The 23154-nt window shown below is 35.0% G+C and overlaps 1 pseudogene; it reads left to right on the top strand.

Moving 5' to 3' along the window:
- Positions 1-23154, top strand: part of LOC120242961 — a 65287-nt pseudogene that overhangs the window by 24116 nt on the left and 18017 nt on the right.

The following is a 23154-nucleotide window of genomic DNA, read 5'->3' on the forward strand; positions in this document are numbered from 1 at the left end:
ATGGTATCTCTTGGTCTATCTTTTTGGGACCTTGGTTATTTTATTTTCCTATTCGTAGTGATATTTGGGACTCTCCACCCTGTGTACTCTAGCTTGTTTCTTGAGGTAGCCCTGGAAAAGAAATCAGACTGACACACAGGGAGCAGGAGCACACAAACGCACAGGCTAATTCAACTAGCATGCAAAGTGAGAGGGAAAATGAAAAAGTTAAGAGAAAAGACGGAGGAGGTAAGGCATAAAATACATAAAAGGGTCAAAAAGGGGAAAAGAAAAGGAAAAAAGAAGAAAACCGATGGACAAAGAACGGTTTAAAGCATATAACCGGATTTCCCAGCTACAGTTAAATAGCCATGTGTATGCAGTGCTGGTTGAAGAGCATAGGGAAAGAGAGAGAAGGCAGGGCGAGATGAGGCACAATTGGAAATAGAATGAACAGGCAGAAGGGATAAGAAGCTTTTTTCAAAGAGGTAAAGGGTAGAATATGGTTGGATAAGTGAGAGAAGGAAGCTGGTATTATCCAGAGAAACTATATAATCTAATTACTCCTGAGAGAAAGAGATGAAAAGGTCGGGAGGTGTAGAATTTACATCTACAGAATGGACTAAATTTGATTGTTTAAGTACGCCGGTGACCAGAGGTAATCAGGTCAGTGTTCTGTGGAAAAAAAGAAAAAAGAAAACAAACCAAAAACAAAAACAAAGAAAAAAACCCCCCAAAAAACAAAAAAACAGAAACAACACAAAAAAAAAGCGGGGGGAGAGAGGAGGGCAGCTCTCAAGCAGGGAGGGGTGTGGTGTGATCCCATGAGTCAGAAGGCAGTTCTGCCTGGAGGTTGTAGGGAGGAGAGTGGCATTGCTCCACCTCGCTTTTATAGGTGTGTAAACCTCCTGCGCCAGGGGCTCAGGCAAAGCTTGTTGTGCTTTTCTACCCAGGCAAGTCCCAGCCTCCAAATCCTAGGCCAAGCACCCAGCTGAAGTTGCCTCAGGCGATCCCCTGGCTTTCCCCTCAGGGCGATTCCAATCTTCTAATCTAGCTCTGGGGGTGGGGCCGGAAGCCGCTGCTCCTTTCTCCTCCGGGTGGGGCTGGGGGGCCTGGGCGGGGCGGGGGGCTTCGTCTGCCGGCGCGCGCTGAGCCCGCTGGGGTGAGGAGATCAAGTTCCCTCTGTGTCTCAATCACCCAAAACACGAACTCGAGGTCACATCTGCCAGTTTTTAGCGCCTTGCCTTCCCTGTAGAGCCGCAGCCAGCTCGGAGCACAGACGTCAGTGCCCGCGCACCTCCTCAGGGGTCCAGGCCCGCCTCGAGGGTAATGGCTGCAGGCGCGCGACCTCTCCCAGCCAGCCGGGAGCCCGCACAAAGCAGCAAATCGCGAGCGCAGCCCCTCCTGGGCGACTTGGAGCGTGGAGGGGCCTGACGCGCAGGTGTTTTGTGCGCAAAGATTTTCTACACCCCGAGCGGAGGTTTTTCCCCCCGAGCGGAGGTTTTTCTGTTTCAGGCTCTCTTTGTCCCCTCTCACTCCCCACAGAGGGGGTGGCCCGTCTCTCCAGTCTCCCATCCAGGCCTGATTTTTACTTCCCCAGTTCGCACTCACGTTAGAAGCTTTCTCAGTGGAATCTGCGTCCTTTCTCTGCCAATCTCTTGGGTGTGGTACGGTTTCCTATGGCTTCAGATCTTTTCCGTGTGATGCCTGGGCGCGAGTGCAGGTACGGAGCTCCCTACTTCTCCGCCATCTTGCCCCTCCCCTTGGCTCCTTTCTACACAAATATTTTCTAAATATTAAAATTAAAATCAAAATATTAAAATATGTATTTTCTAAGTCTCAGAAAAAAAAATAGGTCTCCGGGGAAATTGAGCCCTGTTGCCAAATTCACAGCTGGCCGCATTCTCCTGGAAAGGTAGGTTCTCTAAGAGGGCCTCAGGTTTCCAGTCCACTCTCTGCAGAAGATAAACTCCATTTATTTTCATGATTGTCTCAACTTTCTGTGAACCTGTATTTTAAAAATGTGTTTTAGGAATGCTCAATGTTGGGGCACCTGGGTGGCTCAGTTGGTTAAGCATCCAACTTCAGCTCAGGGCATGATCTCGTGGTTCATGAGTTCGAGCCCCACATCAGGCTCTGGATCCTGCTTTGGATTCTGTGTCTCCCTCTCTTCTGGCCCTTCTCTGCTCCCACTCTGTCTCTCTCTGTCTCTCAAAAAATAAATAAACCTTAAAAAATTTTTAGAATGTTCAATGTTTTAGGTCTAGGTCCAGAAATGCAGAACCTGTGACCAGGATCCAAGTGCATCAGCTTTGTTGGGAGAGTATTCTTCAGGGAACACCTACAGGGGAAGAGACAGAGCAGGATTTGGTGTTACATAAAGTCTATCTTTGGTCTTATCCGCAGAGAGACTCTTTTGGACTATCAACAACTGGCCTATTTTTATCACCATACATCAGGTAGCCATTGACTAAGGGCTGCTGTTGGCATTGGAACATCCCTGGTGTCCCCTCCATTCAGCAGGAGACAGTTCTCCAGTGAAGGTAAACCTATGAGGTGCAGCAGCTGACAGGATCAGACAAAATCAACTGTTCAGAGATTTAAGTTTCGTTCCCTTACTGCTTCAATACAGCACCTTGTAGTGATGAAGGTACAGTTTAGTGTTGAAGAGTATAAATGCTAGAAGCGTGTGCCTGAATTAAAATTCAGACTCTACCCCTTAGAGATTGTTAGGGGCAGGTTAACTTTTTGTGTCTTACATTTATAATATCTTCATCACAGTACATTTGTAAAGGTTAAATAAGGCTATAAATGTTAAGAATTCAAAACTGTCCTGAATTAAGCAATATATAAATGTTGTCCATTACCATTATTATTTTTAATTCTTTATGAAAGTTAATGGGTAACCAGAAAGTGTATTAGATTAGGTACCCACCCCCCTAAATAGAATACTGAACATGCTTCTTTGAAAGCTGGCTTTATAATTAAAAGTACTGTATTAGGTATCTTTTAACATATTCATAATAAATTAATATTTTGTCCATTTCTTCCAGATGGTAATTTTGCTTATTTCCATTTTTTAAAGAGTTTTAATGTTTGTTTGTTTGTTGAGAGAGAGAGAGGGAGAGAGAGAGAGAGAGAGAGCATGAGCTGGGTAGAGGCGGAGAGAGAGGAAGACACAGAATCCCAAGCAGGCTCCAGGGCTGAGCTGTCAGCACAGAGCCTCACCTGGGACTTTAACTCACCAATGGTGAGATCATGACCTTAGCCGAAATCAGATGCTTAACTGACTGAGCCACCCAGGCGCCCCTGATTATTTTCTACTTCAGCAATTGTTAACAACTTTGCAATAAAGTTTTCCAAATAATTGCTATGGAGAAAGAATTATATTTTTATTAAAAACCTAAAACCTGAATTTTTATGGGAAAGCATATTTTAAAGTTTTAGATGACTTTTATCAGATAGTCTTCTGGAATATTCAACAATATTTTACTATAAATGTATTATAATGCTTAATTCCCATCAAAATATACACTTTCCATCCATGTACATACTATATATTTTTTCTTTTTGTAAATCTAGTAGGTTAAAAATATCTTTCATATTTCAATACTTTTCAATAACATAGTAAAAAAGATCAACAACAGAATTTGTTGTTGATCTTTTTTACTATGTTATTAAATATTTTCTATGGCTTCTATTCTGTTATGTACATTTGTAAGTTTTCCGCATCAGTTGTGTATAATTATAACTAATTAGTCTCCATTTATTAAATTAGAGGCATTTTCATATGTTAATATGTTGACCATTCTATATCCATGCTGTAATGACTCTTATAATTTTGAAAACTCCTATAATTTTAGAAACTTAAATATTGGATTAAAGTGGTTGCAATTGGTATCTTCATTTTTTTTTCATGATATATATCATTTTAGCCTTTTTAGAAACAAGTATTTGATTTTATTTTCTCTAGTGTAGTTCTTTTTATTCTAGTTTTTATTTACCTTTTTATTTTCTTCCTTCCACAAGTTTACCTAACTTCTTAATACGGATATAAGTTCATGAACTTAACATTTTTTTTCTCACTAATATTTGCCTATAAGGTTATATGATTTAGCAGCATTGAAAACATAAGTATTAATATGTATTCTTTTTCTTATCATCAGTTAAACAATTTATATTTTCGATTAGGTTTCTTTGATTAATTTAATTAATTTTATTTTTGATTAATTAAATTGTGATTAATTTTTTAATTTAATAGAATAATTTGCTAATTTACCAAATTATTTCTGGTTTGTATATTGGATATTCTAGTTATATATTGGATGCTAATTTCAAATTAATTGTTTTGTATACCAAAACATACATTTGTAGGTATTGTAATTTGTTTTCTGGACAATGCATGGTCAATTTTTTTTCAAATGTTTTGTATATTTTGTGAAAGAACATAAATCTGATGATACTAGATCTATGTCTCTATGAATTTCTGGGTAGTTTTTGCTTCAAATTTCTTAAGTCATATGAATATGCATATCCAAATTTAGTATGTTGTACCTTATATTATTACTAGTATGGTTTGTTAGGAATTATATCATCCCTAAATATCTTAAATGTAACAGATCTGCATTTTAATTGGTACTTTTACTATCACCTCAAGCACTGCATCAAACTGTAGATAACCTATTCCACTATCCATCATGAATATTCTATGACTGTCCTGTATTTTACTTAAATATATAACTCAAGTCCCAGTTAAATTATAATAGTTTTCCAATTGTTCACACTATCATAGTGATTTGCATACATTTACATGAATATCTATACAAATATATAAATTGCATATATTTTACATCTGTAATCCAGTGGCAATTTCTCTAAGGTTTTATTCCTGTGTTTTGAACTAAAAATTTCTTTAAAATTTCTTTCTTTATTTTTATATGGGGGCCACTGGGGGTCTTAATTTTTTGATATCTTTCTATAAGTTTGAAAAACTTTAAGCTGTTATCTATTATTGAATTACTTCCACCACATTGTCCACTTTGTTTCTTACTGAGAATTAATTACATGTATATTAAGCCTCTGTAATCCTGTCTCCTCATATCTGAGGAGAACATTCAAAAATCAGCTCAAATATCACCTTTTGAAATGGTTTCTTAATTTTTTTTATTTGAGTGAGAGAGAGAGAGAGCACAAGCAGGGGAGAGGGGCAGAGGGAAAGAAAGATAATCCAAAGCAGGCTCCCTGTGAAGCTCCACATGGGACTGGATCCTACAACCCCAGGATCATGAGCCTACCTGAAATCAAGAGTTGGGCACTTAACTGGCTGAGCCACCGAGGCAACCCTGAAATAATTTCTTATACTCTTATTTATATGAGCCCTTTCTCTCACTTTTTTGAGAGAGAGACAGAGACAGAGCACAAGTGGGGGAGGGGCAGAGGGAGAGTGAGACACAGAATCTGAAGCAGGCTCTGGGGTCTGAGCTGCCAGCACAGAGCCTAACGTGGGGCTCAAACCCACGAACCGTGAGATCATGACCTGAGCTGAAGTCAAGGCTTAATCTACTGAGCCACCCAGGTGCCCCATATTAGACCTTTCTCTTAATCTTCCTAAGATATTATCTGACTTATTTATTTAGTAGTTACTAGCTCCAGTCCAACGTTAATTATATGAGGAAAAAGATTTAACACATTTTGTTCTTCAGTTACACCTATCCTGAGGGCATAAGAAACTAACAAATACTGAATATGCTCTAATAAATAGAGGTTGGTGAGAAAAACATAATTATTGTTAAAAGTTAAACTAATCTGGTGCGCCTGTGTGGCTCAGTAGGTTAAGCATCCAACTCTTGATTTTCCTTAGGACGTGATCTCACAATTGGTGACATCAAGTGCTTAATCGGGCTCCCTGTGCTGACAGCCTGGAGCCTGCTTGGGATTCTCTCTCCCTCTATCTCTGCCCCTGCCCCACTCATGCACTTTCTCTCTCTCTCTCTCTTTCAAAATAAATAAACTTAAAAAAATATTAAACTAATTTAAGATCAGACAGGCAACGAAGTGTAGTATATTTCAAGAGACCATATCAAAAACTAACTTTGTCAATTAATAAATCTGTCTTTAGCAAATCACTTACTGTTTGAACTTCAGTTTCCTTATCTGTAAAATAAGGATTAATAATAATGTCATCAAATATTATACAATTACATTAACAAATGTTCACATATCATTTAATATAATTCCTGCCACATAAGTTTTTTTTCTAAATTTCTTTTATGTTTTATTTATTTCTAGGAGAGAGAGAGAGACAGCGTGAGCAGGGGAGGGTCAGAGAGAGAGGGAGTCACAGACTGAAACAGGCTCCAGGCTCCGAGCCGGCAGTCAGCACATTGCCCGACGCGGGGCTCGAACCCACGAACCGCGAGATCATGACCTAAGCGAAAGTCGGACAATTAACCGACTAAGCCGCCAAGGTGCCCCAACATAAGTAAGTTTTTAATTATTTTTGGGCAATACTAGAATAATATACAGGCATACACTGAGCCAAAATTGTCATTTCATCAATTTGGACATATGATCAAAGTTTACTTTTTTAATCTTAGAGTTGTAGGTAACTTTTGTGAAATGATTAATTATAACAAGTTCATTCAGTTCTTATATCTATTCCAGATGATGAAAATCCAGGACTATTTTTAAAAATTAACTCTCAGTAGTTTGATGGACTCTTACTTTTCCACGTGTATGACTTCCTCATGGGCAGCTTAATAACCTGTTCTATGATTTCATTTATGTTTATGATGCAAACATTATTCTAAGCAGGCTTTTACTCAGTAGTGTTCCCAGACTTACTTTTAATGTTAAAATAATATCATTCAGAACTTTAAAACTGCATTTTAACTGAGAACAAACTGAAGGCTGTTGGGGGTGGGGAAGTGGGGAAGGGGGTGATGGGCGTGGAGGAGGGCACTTGTGGGGCTGAGCCCTGGGTATTATATGGAAACCAATTTAACAATAAACTATGAAAAAAAAAACAAGAAAAAAATTTAAAAAATGAAACTGCATTTTAACCCAAGAGCCATGCTAATATTATCCATTTCTATCAAGTGCAAATTCTGTAAAGCAAGCTCCAGCTTGGTATTAAAATTAGACTCTCCTTCAGTGTTTTCTTGTTGTCTGTCAAAGAATAGGAAGTTTAGCGCAATAGAGATGTGAAAAAATGCATATGATTATTATCATCTAAGTAATTAACAGTGTCAACAACATAGAAGTCATAAAGAAATATGCCACAGTGGGGGGGGGGAGGGAAACAAGTTGGTGAAGGGATTTATCAGCTCAGTAGGCATGTAAAGCCTATTTGTTTAATGGCATATTTTAACACAAACAAGGAAACATATTTTGTGGCAAGAATCTCAATTAATTTGTTTTTGGTCAAGCTGTATTCCTTTCTAAATTTAAAAACAACAGCAATCAGAATATTTAAAATAATTATGATCATTCAAATTACTCACTACCCATTTTAAAATGCCAGCCATCTTAATCACTGAATCATTTCCATGCGACTGGAGCCACGCTGAGAAATTCCATTTATAACAATTTGGATAGCCTCACATTCATTAGGCATATTGTACACAGTACAAATATTTACCACAGTATATGTTGCCCTATACATTTATATATGCTTGTGCTAATAACTATTATTTGAATCTAAGAGACAACACTATTTTGATGAAATTGCTTTTACCTGTCAGCAATCAATTGATAATAAAGGTCTATTAGAGGAAAATATTCTCAATTTGGAAAATCATACAATTCAGAATTGGTTTAAAATATATCAGAAAACAAAGTTAAAAATATTTGTCATTGATTATTATAGTGGTATAGTTTCAGTAGAATCGTTATATCTCTTTCAGGCAACCCTTCAATAAGAGATAAAATTAAACCCATGTTCTTACAATCACAGGGTTATTGGAAGGCTAAAAACTCCAGTCTGACACCAGTTGAGACAAAGTCACATTTATCTAATCCCCCACTGCCTAGAGTATATTTCCACACTTACTCACCTAGATTTTAAATTCCATAATAACAAATACATACATATATATATTTGACAAACTATCATATTAAGGACCAAAATTGCTGGATAACCTACTGTATCTTCATTGTCAAAATCTCAATATTATGTCTACTACAGAATTAAAATTTATCTTCATCCAGGGCACCTGGATGGCTCAGTTGTGTAAATGTCCAATTTTGACTCAGGTCATCATCTTACAGCTCGTGAGTTCAAGCCCTGCATGGGGCTCTGTGCAGACAGCTGAATCTGGAGCCTGCTTTGGATTCGTGGTATCTCCCTCTCTCTCTGCCTCTCCTCTGCTCCCACTCTGTCTCTCTTTTTCTCACAAATAAACATTTAAAAAATATTTTTTAAAAAAGAAACAACAAAATTAAGTAGAAGCTTTAAAATATATGTTCATCAAATATTTTTCTCATTTTTGAGTTAAAATAGTATCATGTTTAATATTATCTGATTTGTAATTCTTTGCTAATGCAAATCCACTCTTAGCTCTAAGGCCCCTCAAAACTAGGCCACGACATAGATTTGCCTTGCAATCCGTAATTTACTGGATACCTTCATCTTTGTGTCTAATTACTTCAATTATAAGCAATAAAGAAAGATTCGTAGAGCCCTTATCATCACAAATTGTTTCTATTTCATAAAATAATATGTATGTACTTATATCTACATATATGTATATCATCATCATTTTACTTAAACTTAGGATGAATGTTTTCCTTGGAACATTTATTTTAAAGAATAAGCCCATTAATTGTTTATTTAAAGTTACATATTTTGTCTTAAGTTGGAAATCTGAAAAGTGGCAACTTTAGACGTGTCTCTTTGGGTGTGAATTATTTAGAAAGTGTATCTCCTCTCACTACCCTCCAGTGTCTTATTCCTGATGCTTCACAAATCTGCGGTAGTTACTTGTTCTATGTATGCATTTGCATTTGCAATACCTGGTATAAATGGATAATAGTGTTTTGCTTGAAACAACTTAATACCTTTCTATTTTTCTCTGGGTGAAAACACACATTTGATGTGTTCCTTCCCCATCTGATTTCCTCCATTCCAAATTGTCTTAGGTTTCCTCTGTCCATGCTCTGTTTTTCTGCCATGTTGGAATTCCTTTAATTTTTCTAATGTGCTTTGCAACCTGCATTTCTCTTATTTTTAATTGGTTCTCCATGTCATTTTTTAATTTAATTTAATACGTTCTATTCTCCATGCTTCAACATTATACCCACAACCTAATAGTTGACTGAAAACTCAGATGCCATAAACAATAGTAATAATTAATGATTAATAGGAATAGACAGTATTTATATTCTCTTACTAAGCACTAGACGGTGGTCCCAGCACTATATTGGAATGTACTCATTTCATTCTAGCTAAATCCTTAAGTAATTGACACTATTATCATCCCCATTTTTATGAACTAAGGTCAAAACAATAAAGTTATTTTCCCCAACTTGTAGGTGGTAATTCAAACTTTGAGATAAAGGTCTCATTCAGGGGCTCATGCACTTACTACTGATTCATGATCACCATCAGCAACAGCATACCTTTTGAAGATGATAAAAATAATTTTAAAGTAACACTCACTAAGAACTTATAATATTATGGACTCTGTGTACAATATATTCATATTTTCACTTCATCTTTGCATGAACACTCCAGAAACTACTTTTTTAGTAAAAGGAAAAAGGTAGTGGTTCTTTGGTATCATAGTAATTCCTGTTATTTTTTTCCTCAAAGAATTTAAATGCACATTTTTATTAAAAACACAAGCAACTTGATGTCTCTTTTTTTTTTAACTTCCTAAAATATAGAGACATTTGTTTTCATGATACCTTAGCCACCGAAGCTGATGTTTCATGTTCAATCTTCACCTCAACTATTACTGTGCCATCTTTTAAATCAGAATTCCTTCAGAGCAGCCTCGGAAACCTTCAACTTCCAAAAGAAGATATATAGTTTTTATTTTCTCTATAAAACTTTCTAAGCAACTAAAGTTTTCTGGATAAAAGCCCATTTCTGGGGGCGCCCGGGTGGCTCAGTCGGTTAAGTGTCCGACTTCGGCTTGGGTCATGATCTCTCGGTTCGTGGGTTCGAGCCCAGCGTCGGGCTCTGTGCTGACAGCCAGCTCAGAGCCTGGAGCCTGTTTCAGATTCTGTGTCTCCTTCTCTCTGACTCTCCCCTGCTCACGCTGTCCCTGTTTCTCTCAGAAATAAATAAAACATTTAAAAAATTTTTTAAAAAGCCCATTTCTGCCCATTCACTATAGAAAGAGGGTAATACACCATGACGATGTTACTTTTATTCCATTCGTTCAAGTTTTGTTTAATAAAAGAAATTAAAGAATAAAATCAATATGTTAAGGAAAATTTATAGAAAAAGATATAACTGTCTAGAGAAGCAAGGGTGGGAAAGAACATATGTAGAACCCATTTATGATTAAATACTCTTAACAAACCAGGAATAGAGGAGATCATTCTTAATATGAACAAGAGATATCTAAAAACCAAAATGGAGCCATTACTATACTTGAGACTGAAACTTCAAACTCTCTCATATATTTAAGCAGACAGCAAGGATATCTGTTCTCACCCCATCGGTGAACATTTTACCAGAAGTCACAGTCATAATCTCATGTCTTCAAGTCTTCCTTTTCCTTGACGTTTTATCAGCTTTCTTCACATACTTCCGCTTTGGGCGTTCTGACACCAGAACTTCCTCTCGCTTTTCCTTGTATGGTTGCTTCTTGCTTTTTCCCTCTCTTTCAAAACGTATCCTTTTTGTCAATGTTGTTCTTCGTTTAATCTCTACATTCTATTTAGATTATCTCATTGATTTTTATGGCTTTAAAAATATCCTCTTTAAAGACGATTATTGATTTCCATTCCTTGTGCAGATATTTAGAGTCACAGACCCTCCTCATCAGTTGGCATATTTAGATGTCTGACTAATAATATTTTAACATACTAAAAATGCTCATTTCGGTCTCCCCTGAATGAACCTTGCCCCAAACTGATTCTTTCTCTAAATAGGCCATTTATACCGTTACTCAAGTCAGACAACCAGAAGCCAACCTTGATTTCTCCATTTCTTTCACTCATGCTCAGTGTATCCAGGTCTCTTACTCATCGTTATGGAGCTAGGGAGCTAGGTAGGTGATAGAAAGAAAAGGTAGACGCATATGTATATTTACATATATAAAGCAAGACATATCATAGATGATACCAAGCATTATTTGTAGATAGTAAAGATATATTCTATTCAAAACACTAAATTACCATTTTAATATTGCATAATTATTGTTTTATTGTTAAGAAGTTCCAACTTATAGGTAATTAAATGCTGTATATTTAAAACATTACATTGACATTATAAGTTCCATGCCAGCATGAACAATAATCAACCAAGTCAAAATGTAGTTTCAGTGGTTACTTATATTTTTAGAAGAGGAATAAAAATAATATGGCATGCTTTCAACATGGTTACATAAATATACAAATACATCTGTACCTTGTATTCTCAGCACAGAAACAATCTGTGTAGACTCATCTAATTCTGGATTAATGGAGTGATCAGCTTCTGTTTTCTTAACAAATGCAATATGCCATGCAATTTAGCATCCTTGCGGCTCTCAGGATAACTAGAAGCCATTTCAGATGAAAGTAAAACTTTAAAATATTGTGGTGATAGGTGAAGCAAGATAATTGTTGCTCAATAATGCAGAAAATAGTCTATCACCAGCATAAATTCTATACTAACACCAGAAGTACATTTCTTTGCCCTGTAATTTATTAGTACAGTTTGCACATTATGCCATGGTTAAATAGCATTAAGAAAATTGCTAGGCTCCAAAACATAAAAATAGATTTAATTTACACCTGTGTTACATGCCCTGTATATTTGCTTCTGTTTAGTATGGTTGAGAACATGAAACTATGTGATTATCCTGCAGTATCAATTTTTATAGATTCAAATTACATAGGGAAAAAAAGTTAACTTTTTCTAAAATGTAATTAAGATTTATAAAGAAACATTCAAGTCCTGCTTTGTTTGATATATATATCCATTTCATTTGTCCTGTAAAAAATTACTGTTTCTCACATAACAAGTAGCAAGAAAAATAAACTCTAAAACCAAGCTGTATTGATGTTGCAAAGCCAATATATAAGAAATAATGTTAGACTATATAGTTTAGAAAACTAAAATCTCTTTTATATCTTTGAAATCTATTTTGCAGAAAAGAATTTAACGACTTCTCATTTTACTTTTCAATTTCACTATCATTAATTCATGGAAACATTTAATACACATTTGACTACTCATACTAAAACTTTCATACCCATATGCATATTTTCATGAAATGAACACTTTATAATAATCTTTTGCTATTTGATTGTTTCCTTTGAGAATTGTGATATTTCCTGCAAATGTTTTTCCCTTTTTTCTTCATTATAGGCTATACCACTTAAAGAAGATAAGAGTCCACAAACTAATTACTTTATGGATCCAGAAAATGAGGGTTTCTCTCTAAGAAACAATGTAAAAATTATAATAGCCTAAAAATGAATTTTAGGTCATAGGAAGAAATTAATGAGGAAATTGTTCAGTTAGAAAAATTAAACTGAGGAGCAAAATTCTAAGTGTTTCCGATTTTAATGGTATTTTCTATATTTTGAAATAAATTCTACAAATTTATTAATTGAAAGGAAACTATCTTTAAATCCAACAGGTTTTGTGGGAAAATAAAAACATTACCCTGATGGTTCTTATATTCACCTTGTTTTACAAATTGGTTACCATGTTGCAAAATTCCCTAGTCTGAACTTCCTGTCAAATTATCTTTGTTCCTGAAGTTTTGTGAGGATACCTTTGAAGGAGAATTAGTTGAATACATTCTGGGAATCTAGTGTAGAAAGCATGGTGACATCATAAACAATAATACTGTATTATATGCTTGGAAGTTGCAAATAGAATATATTTTAAATGTTCCCCCCACAAAAAAGAAATAACAATTATGCAGGTGTAAGCGAACACTGTGGTGGTAATCATCTTGCAAAATATGTGCATCCGATCAACATGTTCACCTTAGCCTGACATAACATTGTAGGCCAATTATATCTCAATAAATCTGGGGAATTTATAAAACAAAAATAAATGATAATAATTAATTAGTGTGTTTTCCACTTTGTCCTGTGGATATTAGGTTTCTCATCCTTGGTTTGATACCATCATTTCTTCTTTAGTGCTGGAATGGTAAACTACTAAGTGTCATATAATAGATGTATGAGGCAAATGAATTGATATATTATGCAAATACTTCAAAGTCACAAAATCAGTGAAATGTAGATAATTTTCAAAGACATGACTGCCTTAATTAAACCCTTTGCCCTTTACACACTGCAGTGTGTTGTCCTCATAATCAGGAAACTACCTAACTTCTTGTGGCCAATAAGACTCCACTAGATTTTTGATTGGTGTCAAATTTCATGATTTGTTATAAAAATCATAAATTTCATGGTTGAAGTCAGTCTTAGTTTCTAAATTATTTCGTAATGTAGACATTTTCTTATGAGTGAGTGATGACTCATGAAATACCCCAAAAGTAAAATTCTCACTGAGAAGAACTAAAGGTATAACTGATCCGCAAATGACATCCTTTTAAAATATCAGCATAGATGGTTTTTTCTAGTCCAATATTATGACAAGTATATTTTGTGATTAAATTTGAAGTGATGAACAAAATAAAGCAAGAGTTGTTTAAAATGTTAAAACAGTTTTCACATATAATTTATGTTTTATTTACCTAACTGGGCTAGAATCTTATAGATCCAATCACAGCATTTTTTAATCTTTAGCCTAAAAGAGTACATTACATCACAGAAAGACAAAAAGGACAGAACACTTCCTAAAATATTCTAAAGGGAATGAATCATGAAAATTAAGACAGAGATAATAAAAATTATATTCATTACATGATAAATATTAACCTCAGATGGTTGCTAGACAAAATAAGAATATAACCAGCTTTACTTATTGATATATAGTCATTCACTCATCTACTCATCGATTCAACAAATCTGTATGAAGTACATGTAAGTTACCTGGGAACCAATGACCATGATAGAGAAGGGTAGTGATTCATTTCAAAGAGCTCAATTAGTTCAACTACTAACCAAAATAATATATGTATTGCCCATTGTGTATAGGTCAAACAATTTCATATGTTGAAATTAATTTTAATACATTAAATCCAGGAATCATTCTTAACTCACAAATCAAAAATGGTTCTAAAAATCAAAAAGAGTAAGAAAAAATTGGTGGAAGTTCTTGGACTTAAAATGAGAGAAGAGAGATAGCAACTAAGTGGGTCTTCTGAATTTATAAAGAGATTTGCTCAATTTACAAGCTCTGTAGTTATTTGCAGTAATTATGATAGATTGAATGAATAATCTATTTTCCTTACATTCATTTTGCTTCTGTGCTATTATCATGAAAACAATGTAGTATGAATTCTTATCTTTCTATTGCTTTGAAAGTTCTACTTATCATAGTTGCAAACAGTTGTTATCAGGGATTGCTTGTCTGACGACCTCAGAGGACAAGGTTTTCTGCATGGGAAAGTTAGTTACAGATGTGTTGGAAGAAGCATGAAGTGTGCTGAAAGTAAAACTACGCTTTCAAATTTATTAAGTATAACTCTGTTATAATATTATCTTTAAACTACTCTACAAAAGTTGAAGCCTGGCCAGGGAAGTCTGAGTATTTATACCAACTTGAAATGGACCCGTGCAAGATGATTCAGTTCCTCTGAAAACTGGGTTACGCCCCTTTTGCCCTGCATTTGCCAACCCAGAATTGCATTACTGTGAGATCTGCAAATGGCAGTTGTTCTTATGCAAACGGCAATTCAGGGTATAAAAATAATTACACACAAATATTTTTATATCATATGTAGCATTTATATTAAAATATTTATAACTTTATTCATTTTTTTAATAAATTTTTTATTGTTTTATTTATTTCTAGGAGAGAGAGAGAGACAGCGTGAGCAGGGGAGGGTCAGAGAGAGAGGGAGTCACAGACTGAAACAGGCTCCAGGCTCTGAGCTGGCAGTCAGCACAGAGCCCGACGCGGGGCTCGAACCCACGAACCGCGAGATCATGACCTAAGCGAAAGTCGGACGCTTAACCGACTAAGCCACCCAGGTGCCCCTAACTTTATTCATTTTTGAAAGTAGAGGGAGACAGCATGAATGGGGAAGGGGCAGAGAGAGAAGGAGACACAGTATCTGAAGCAGGCTCCAGGCTCTGAGCTGTCAGCACAAAGCCGGATGCAGGGCACGAACCCTCAAACCGTGAGATCATGACCTGAGCCAAGTCGGATGTTTAACCGACTGAGTCACCCAGGTACCTTTGTAGCATTATATTTTTAAAAAGGTATACGAATACAAACATGCATGTATTTTTTATAAATCTATTGTAAACACATAGAGTATAAATGAAACATATTTTATATGGATACATTTGTACAAAGATACTTACATACATTTGTACAAATATATTTGTTTAAAAATATAAATATATAAAATATGTATAAATATATATATATTATAAATATTTTATATTTTATACAAATATATAAAGCATATATTTTAAAAATATCTATACATCTATATAATTTTTAAGAACTTTTAACCTCTCTGTATAGCAATGAACTGAGTAACAAAGCATAATTAACATTCTCAAATTGTCTGTTTAGAGCCCTCAAATGGAGTATCTTCAGCTGTTCAGCTGTTAGTTTGAGTGAATCTTTTAAGTGCCTTAACATGATTGAAATTTAAAAGTTTTTTAATGTTAATTTATTTTTGAGACAGAACGAGATAGAGCTGGAGCAGGGGAGGGCAGAGAGAGAGAGGGAGACGCAGAATACCAAGCAGGCTCCAGGCTCTGAGCTGTCAGCACAGAGCCCGATGTGGGGCTCAAACTCATGAACTGTGAGATCATGACCTGAGTAGAAGTTGGATGTTCAACCCACTGAGCCACCCACGTGCCCCTGAAATTTTTGAATGATGGTGAATATTCATAGTTTAATATTTTCCCAAAACTAAATGAAGTAGTGAAGAGATCATTTATGATTTGTCTTCTGGTCTTCAGCACTCACCTTTGCCACTGCTCCTGTTTTTAAACAAATGAAGTTGAAAATGCCTTGTCAGATCTTTGTACAGAAGGAGGGAGAAGAGAAAAACAGAGAAAATGGCAACAATAATGACCATTTCTCAGAAACACGTTTTTGTTAAAGGGGCTCTTATGTTTGAGCAGTGCTTTTGGCTTTGAAGTCAGCACAAGTCCTTAATGAAAGTGTTTGTAGTCGAGTTATTTATTTATTTATTTATTTATTTATTTATTTTTAAATTTTTAAAAAATATTTTTATTTATTTCTAGGAGAGAGAGAGAGAGAGAGAGACAGCGTGAGCAGGGGAGGGTCAGAGAGAGAGAGGGAGACACAGACTCTGAAATAGGCTCCAGGCTCTGAGCTGGCAGTCAGCACAGAGCCCGACGCGGGGCTCGAACCCATGAACCGCGAGATCATGACCTAAGCGAAAGTCGAACGCTTAACCGACTAAGCCACCCAAGCGCCCCGAGTTATTTATTTTTAATGGAAATAAGAAACGTGGGAGAAAAAAGGAAGAGATAAAAGGGAACTAGATGATGTACTTGTAATAATCTTTTGTCTGTCATTCAGGTAAAAATTGTGTTTGATTTAACCAGTCTTAATGCTAAAAGTATTTTACTTTGTTTCATTGATCTATTGATATACAAAAGCATATATACTTATGTTATTTGCTACTTAAACTGTGATCAGCAGAATAAAATCATCAGTATCACCATGGAGTTTGAAATGAAGAATCTTGATGCCCCCCACACCCCTGCCCCTCATGTGCTGAATCAACATTTTCATAGGATCCAGGTGGTTTATAGACACATGAAAATTTGAGAAACACTTTCTAGGGTGCTAAGAAAGTTCTGTAATTTAAGAAATATACAATTTAACTCTAAAACAAACTCTATGGTTACTTATACCATTATTCTTGTAGGTGGATTAAATTATACTTATGACACCAAACAATTATATTAATGCCATATTATTAGAACTAGTTATCAATATAAAATTACAATTATTTCAATGATACTAATTAAACATACTTTTTGTAACCAGTTATAGTCTTGGTTTGTTTCCCTGGCTTTAACTTATTCATATATTTACTTATAATATAATGTAATATAACATAAGTCATATATAGAAAAATAAGTATAGCTGGTATATAATTAAAGAATTGATAGTAGAGGAAATTTAACATATTCATACAAGAAGTAAAAGATATGTGGTTCTTGCCTTAGGGTTTTTTTCATCAAGTTACTCTGACTCATTTGCCCTTGATGTCCGTACCCATGTTGACCACAGGAATAAGTCAAGCTTCATTCCGGCAAGGTGAATGATTTATAGTTTTCATCCTGAAATTTAATACCCGAAAGTGATTACATTGTCACAATAAACCATTCTCAGACCATCCTGTCATCGAGTGCCATATACCAATTGTTTATTTTACAACAAAAGCCATTTAAAGTTTTGACTCAACTAATAACAGTTCTCTGAAACAGTGAATCTAGAAAGAACTATCCTCAGTCTTTATAGTGGAAACTATTAAGATTCAAGAGAATGCCCTTATTTTAAAGCACCTTTTCTACCCTAGATGCCATATAGCTGTTATTATTTCAGTGACTGGAATGCAAATGGACAGAATGCTAAGTCCCATTCTCTCATCCTCCATCCTCAGTAGAAAAGAGTAAATCGTCACAGATGAAATGTTAGAGGCAATCAGTGCTCCATCCCTTCCCCATAAGAGTATAATTCATCCAGGAACATTCTCTCCATCTAAACGTTCACAGAAAAATATGAGTTGTTTTGACATTGTGAAAATCAAAGAGTGAACTTTGAAAACACAAACTTTATTCTTCTATAAAAATTTTCCAGCAAATACACTTCAGAAAGCACACAGTTCCCTATTATGTTCAGGAAGGTATTCTTTTTAACAATAAAATGGTCACTAATATCTATCTCAACTGCTTTCTTACTCTAGATTTTTTATCAATTTCAGCTTATAGTATAAGCAATAAACTTAAGCACAGTTGATCAAAATTTAAATATTCTAAACAATTTCAACTAAGTTCTCAAAAAACATGTTCTTAACATTTTTTGAATTAACAGGGTTTGAAAAGAAAATTAACAATTACTACAAACAGCAATTAACTGTATTAATTTCGCGGAGCTTGGGCACCTAGGTGGCTCATTTGGTTAAACATTGGACTTCTGCTCAGGTCATGATCTTACAGCTCATGGCTTCGAACTCCACATGGTGTTCTCTGCTGTCAGCATGGAGCTTGCTTCATATCCTCTGTTCCCCTTTCTCTCTGTCCCTCCCCAGCTCACATGCTGTCTCTCTAAAATATAAATAAACATTAAAAAGTGGGGGATGTGGTTCAATAAATGAATGAGGACAATCACATCTGCAGCATTACAAAAATCTGTACGATAGAAGGAAATTTAGCAGAAAATGTGATGTACACATAAAGAGCATAAGATTGTGTGTGTGAGTGCACGCATACCCACACCCACACACACACACACTTTGCCTTACAACCCACTGGTATCTATTCTGTATATTCTTTCTCCCCCTTAAACTGTACCGTTTAGGAACTTCTGTTTATTTGTCTTGATTTTCCTTCACTACTATTTACACTTTATATATATATACTTAGTTTATCTTTTCATTTTATAATCTCTTGCAGATGGTTACTGATAGAATTTATAAATGAATTATAAATGCAATAGACCTAAAACCTCAGAAAAATAACTACAAAATAATATGAAGTACCCTTATGCATTATGGACCTACAATACAATAAGCTTCATAAATTATTTTTATCTCATTTACTTTATAATATATGCACTATCCCATTTTGTCAACTTTCTTATATATCTATATAATTATTAAATATATCTATGTATGCATACCCATGTAAGATGCCTCACCACCCTTCAGTTATAAAGTATAATTACTTTTATTAATGAAACTGTATGTAATTATATGGAAGTACCAATTGTATTTATCACTTGGAAGGAAGGTGCAACATAATTAAAGAAACAGTTACATGATAAATATGAAGCTTTTAGAGGAAGTAAAACAAATACTGTGATTTAAACTGTGCTCAAAGCCAAATATACTATGGACTTGTATTTATTTTTTTGTAATTTCCTTTTCATCTGTTTAAACAGACATACATTATTTGTTATCTTAATGGCATCGTTGGGACACTGTGAATCACTCCATTCTTATTACACATATATTCACTTAGTGTTTTTTTCTGACTCTTAGATAAATTGATGGGGAACTGAATAACAGCATTTTTGTGGACATAATAGATAGTAAAGAGAGGTCAAGACTGTTTAGTAAACAAGAGAAAAACCTTTGTGTGGCATCAAATGCTGAAATGATAGATAAGTTACCGAAAAAATAAGGTCATATTTTTATATGTACATTAGTGAATCACATCATTGTATTAATAAATATAACTAACCTATATATTAGAAATAAATGTGTTTTAGAACAATTTTGGATTTACAGAATTACTGAAAATATAGTACAGAGAGTTCCTGTATATCCCATGCTTATTTCTTCTATTTGAATATTTTACATTTCCATGGAATTATTTGTCGCAATTAACAAACTAATATTGATGCAGTATTTTTAATTGAACACTCTACTTCCTAGAGATTTCCGTATTTTTCCCTAATGTGATATTTTTGTTCCACAAGCCCATCCGAACCATGTTATATTTATTAACCATGTTACTCTTTAGTCTCCTCCTGGCTATGACAATTTCTCACATACTCCTTGATTTTTATGACACTAACACTTTTGAGGAGCACCAGTAAGGTATTTTTCAGAATGCCTCTCTATTGGGATTTGGGGATTTTTCTGATGTTTTTCTCATGATGAGACTGCAGCAATTTTTTTTTTTTGAAAGGCAGACCATGGAAGTAAAGTGTAATTTTTATCATATCGAGTACATACTGTAAGGATTACTTTTACTTTTGATGATGATTTTGATTACTTGGCTGATGTAGTGTTGGCCACGTTCCTCCCTATTTAAATTACTCAATTCTGTTTCCATAAAGTACTTCTTGTACGGAAATCACAATATGCAGCACATCCTTAAGGAACTAAGGAGTTCTGCTTTATGCCAGAAGGACAGAGTTTTTACACTCAGTACTTGGCATTTGCCTGCACAGAAGTTGTGTCTAATTTCTTCCTTGTATTTATTTATTCCATGATTTATTTATCTTAGTATAGACTCATGTTAAACTATTTTAAAAGCCCCATTCTGATAATTCCAATATCTCTGCCATCTCTGTTTCTGATGCTTTGGCTAGCTCTCCAAATTGTGTTTTTTACCTTTTGGTATGCCTTGTAACTTTTTCTCCATAGCTGGACATCACATATTAGGTAAAAGGAACAGCCCTAAGTAGGCCATAGTAAGTTTGATGGTGAGGTGTGCAGGGAGGGGAAGCATTGTACAGTCCTATGATTGGGTCTCTGCCTTGCCTATGCCTCTGGACTGTGAACTTCACAAATCTTTCTCAATCTTTTTTTTCTGGTGCCTCCCACCACAGAGAGTCAGATGTGGCCAGAGCAGGCTAGAGTTGGGTATTTCCCTTTCCTTCCTCTAGGTCAGTTAGCCTCAGGTTAACTAGTTGCCCCCCGAGGGAAGGCTTCTTAAGAACAGGGTACTCTGGGATGTTTCAGAATGAATCCTTTTCCCCTGTGCAGGAGCAGGAAAGGGATTTTCCTCTGAGATTTATTGTGGGAACCTATTTGGCCTTCTGGAAGGAATTCTTGCATTATTGTTAGACCACCATCCCTCTCCCCCACCTCCTCACACCATGACTGGGTCCCCCGGAGTTTTTAGCTCTCCAACTTGTCTGCACTGAGCTTCCTGTAGTTCATATTTATAGTTCAGTTTTTTTATCCTCCAATACTGGTTCCCGCGGCAGTTTTCCCATTGTGAGTATCTGCTCTGATAAACCATGTTTTTCTCTTAAATCTTGGGGACAGAGTTTTGCCCTGTGTCTTCTTCTCTCTTATTTATTTAAGAAATTTTTGGGCTTTCATTCTGTTCAGCTTTTAACTTGTTGTTAGGATGGAGTGATAACTTCCAAGCTCCTTATCTGCAGACCCAGAAATAGGTCTCTTTAATTATTTTATACATTGGCCTATAATCCAATACAACTGTATTTATGTAGTTCTAAGTTTATCAACTTTGGCTCTTTGAAATTCTTCCAGTTGGTTCTTGGGTCCCTTTGACATACTCTACCACTGTGAGTTTTGGTTTTTAAAACTTTTCCTGCTTTCAGGTACTACAAAACACTTCCTAGATCAATTTGTATATTTCCTGCCCAAAATCTAGATTCAGGAGGTGTTCCAAGGATCTCTGGTTCTTTTTTTTTTTTTTTTTTTTTTAATAATGGTATTAAAAACCAAAATCTGAGGCTAGCTGTGATCATCCACAGGATGCCATGTATATGCATCTATATGTATCTCTATATGGAACCATCTGTATCCATATGAAGCTAAGTTCACACTGATGTTTCAATAGATTAAAACCCATTAGCACATGGAACATTTTAATCTGTCCCTTGTGTTTTCTGTAAAGTGTTACTCTGACAATGAAAACCTTGGCCCAGATTGAGAAATAACCAATTTCTTACTTGTTCAATTCCAGTATATATGAATAGTAGATTCAGATTATTTAACCTGTACTCAGCGAGAACCAACACTACTTCATTGTTTATGTGCACTTCCATTCCCTTTAGCCTCACAGATTTCATTCATTTTCAGAGTTGGTTAAGTTCTTATTTTATTGCCCTATCCCCGTTATTGAAATTGTTTCATTCCTTTTAAGACATTCAGATTATCTTCTCGCATTCTTTACTACATCTTGGAATATCTAAACTCTAAATGAAGTTTTACAAACTTGCATTCATTGAAGGTATTTTTTGGGCCTTTAAGTTCTTTAGATTTTGACAAATCTCATTAGTTTTGTTATTTCCGGAAATGAATATAATTGAAATCATATACTATGTACCTTTTTCAGAATGTCTTTTCTCAGGTAGCAATATGCATGTAAGTTTCTTCCAGGTCTTTTCATGGTTTGGTAGCATATTTATTTTCATCACTCCATTATATGGATGTACTAAAGTTTGTTATCCAGTCATATAGTAATGAATATTTTGGAAATTTTGGGTAATTATGAATAAGCTACTGTAAACATCTGTGTGGATTTTTTTTTAGACATAAATATTCAACTCAGTTGGATAAATATCTCTGTGCCTGATTTCAGGATGATGTGGAAACTATATCTAGTTTTATAATAAATGGCCTAAATGTATGTCAACATGGCTGTACTACTTTGCACTTTCTGTAGTAATGAATGAGAGTTTCTATGGTCTGTGGCAGTGTCAACTGTTAGTATTGTCCGCCTATGGATTTTGGTCATTCTAATAGGTATGAAATGATATCTCATTGTGATTTTATGTTGTATCTTTGTACTAACAAATGATGGTGAACATCTTTCCATATGCTTCGTTGTGAACTGTATACTGTCTATTCAGATCTGCCCATTTTGTTAGTTGGATTATTTGTTTTCTTAATGTTGAGTTACATTTTTTCATATTTTAGATACTAGGTTTTAGTTTTCAGGTATGCATTTGCAAATATTTTCTTTTAATGAGTTGGCTCTCTTCTTCATTCTCCTTAAGAGCATCTTTTGTAGAGAAGTTTTAAATTTTAATAATACATCAGTTGTTTTTTTTTAAGGGTCAGGCTATTGATGTTATATTGAAAAACTCATCACTGAAATGAAGGTCATATGTATTTTCTTTAAGTTTACTCAAGAAATTTTATAATTTTACATTTAAGTTTAAGACATTTTCACTTAATTTTTGTGAAAACTATAAGGGCTATCTTCATAACTTCAGATCTGTTT

Source organism: Hyaena hyaena, unplaced genomic scaffold, assembly GCF_003009895.1.
Source record: "Hyaena hyaena isolate Hyena2069 unplaced genomic scaffold, ASM300989v1 scaffold_323, whole genome shotgun sequence".
In the NCBI taxonomy this organism is placed as follows: Eukaryota; Metazoa; Chordata; class Mammalia; order Carnivora; family Hyaenidae; genus Hyaena; species Hyaena hyaena.